Source organism: Poromitra crassiceps (assembly GCF_964638095.1).
Source record: "Poromitra crassiceps genome assembly, chromosome: 9".
Classification (NCBI taxonomy): domain Eukaryota; kingdom Metazoa; phylum Chordata; class Actinopteri; order Beryciformes; family Melamphaidae; genus Poromitra; species Poromitra crassiceps.
Window position 1 is genome coordinate 34,484,439 of NC_139630.1, and position 2,500 is coordinate 34,486,938.

Below are 2,500 nucleotides of genomic sequence, written 5' to 3' on the forward strand. Positions count from 1 at the left end.
GGCAAAAAAGACAATGCTTTTAATTAATGCTGGTTTTAATTAACTCATTCAGGGCCAATGACGTCTTTGACGTCTTATCAGGAATAGCCCAGAGGGCCAATGACGTGTTTGACGTGTTTTTGTTTTTATTACTGCAGGGCGTAGTTAAAACACTTCCCCAGCCTGTCACATGGTATCAGGTCCCTATCATCTAAGACAACACGTGAACAAACACATACCGCAGCTGTTGTTTTGAAATTGAGCAGGAGGAATATCAGAAAATGGATAAGGAGCTTGCCTTGTGCAGACAGGAGAAACCCCATTGAAACGCCCCTCGCGCGCTGCAGGAGCTGGTCGCTTTCCTGTGTGCCAGCCTTCCTGTGTGCCAGCCGGAGAAAACCGGAGAAAGTAATCCACAGATGCGTTTGATCATCGGAGGAATGAGGAAATGATCGATCAGCAGTGATCAGAGGGCGGTGAGGACGTGTTGAATAGCCGAGGGGAAAACGGGAGCAGGGAGAATATGACAGGGGGAGACATGGACGAGCAGCACACGAACAGCTACTGTAGGCAGGCAGAAGCCCGCTGCCCGTTCTCAAGAGCTTCATGAAATCGCTGGACTGCGTGCCCTCCAGTGTAGTGTCTCTGCTCCAGTGTTGCTCCTGGCCAATCCCGGCGCCACAGGGCGTGGTTATTGCTTATCCTATGTGGGGTTAGAAATCACGCAACGAAGGGGGATCGTGTGTGTGTGTGTGTGTGTGTGTGTGTGTCTGTGTGTGTGTGTGTGTGTGTCTGTGTGTGTGTGTCTGTCTGTCTGTCTGTCTGTCTGTCTGTCTGTCTGTCGGTGTGTCTGTCTGTCTGTCTCTCTGTCTGTCTGTCTGTGTGTCTGTCTGCACACTCACTCACACTGCTGTAGTGTTGAATGTAAAAAAAAAGCACTTCATGTGTATATATATATATATATATATATTTTTTTTTTTTTCATTTGTGTCATAACGAATAGTATTTACATGTCTGATGTCAATACAGTTCAAAATAAAAGAATTGAGAGCGAGTTCTCCTTGAGAATGTGTATTTTACAGAAATTGCATTTGCTCCTGTTTGTCATCTGAGAGAGAGACATTTTGGGTGAAAACAGGGTGTATATAAATGGATATAAGTAGAGTACAGAACATGCTAAAAGCTAACTTTTTTTTTCCTGGTGAACCCAGAGACGTACATCTTCATTTTGAGGTATTGCAAATCACTCTGGTGCTAATAGATAATTTACTGTGGGTCTTGAAAGATGACCAACAATTATGAAAATCTTTGGCCTGTGCTAAATATTGGCAGTCCTAAACTGGCCCTGAATGAGTTAACAGCTGATGAAGATGAGGAAGACGACAATGATTCTTTTCTGAATAATATTCTACTCCACTGGATGATTTACCATATGCAATTCAATCATGAGAGACTAGTAAGGTTCGAAATAAACTTTAATGATACAATAAAACAAGATTCAGTTTTGGCGTATGGCTCCATGATGACCCTCCTCCTGCGATGATGAGGGGAGGGCGTCAGGGAATGAATAGAAATCCCCCCCCATGGGGAATCCCTCTGAAGCCATGACGTCGGTGGTGGCAGGGGAGAAGGTGGGGCAAAACAGCTGGTAGACAGGCACACAGCAGCTGCAGAGTGACAACATGACCGTGAGTAGCCAACCATATAGAAAGAGACAAGAACTTGAAATACTCTGAACACGCCGTGCAGAGCCGTGTAGATAGAAGAGTCTCGACATCTCCATTCACTCCAATGGACCAGTTTTTTACTCTCAAGAGTTCCAGGAAGTAAGGTCCTGGATTAAGCAGCACTGTCGAGTTGCAGCAAAATAGACAGTTTGTGTTGTACTTTGAAAGGGTTTTCCCCCCCCCTTGAATCATTGTAAATTATCAGCTTTATTTTAGCATGCAAAAGTAGCACGAGACCCATTCCTGGCTGTTCATTGGCTAATGAGTCTCGCATTTTGGTCCTCCGCTGACGCCACTCTCTCTCTCTCTAGAGGACACTAGTTCTGTGGCAAAGCGAGACAAGGAAATGGCTTGGACCGATTCTTGCTAGCGTGGGAGAGCATGGAGAACTGTGATTGGCTAGGAAGCAGAGCGTGGGAGAGCATGGAGAACTGTGATTGGATAGGAAGCAGAGCGTGGGAGAGCATGGAGAACTGTGATTGGCTAGGAAGGAGTATGAATGAAACAACCCGATCTCCAAAAAAATTGTAAAATAGCAACGTTTGTGGACAAACGTTGGTATTTTACAATGTCGGCTAAGAAATTGTAAAATGGGAACGTACGTGTCTACAGCGGTGGGCGTGGTTTGGGCGTGTTTTACGGAGATTTTCTGTTTCTAACCCCTCCCCCTACTCTAATCCTAACCCTAAAATCTCAGAACGTTACTATTTTACAATTTTCGAGCCGAAATTGTAAAATAGCAACGTTGGTCCATATCGTTGGTATTATACAATTTTCTGTGAGACTGTGTTGGA

The 2,500-nt window shown here is 44.8% G+C and overlaps 1 protein-coding gene across 4 annotated transcripts in view; it reads left to right on the forward strand.

The window, feature by feature from the left end:
• galnt14 (UDP-N-acetyl-alpha-D-galactosamine:polypeptide N-acetylgalactosaminyltransferase 14 (GalNAc-T14)) overlaps nucleotides 1-2,500 on the forward strand; it is a 238,282-nt gene that overhangs the window by 207,046 nt on the left and 28,736 nt on the right. The gene's annotated exons all lie outside the window — the stretch shown is intronic.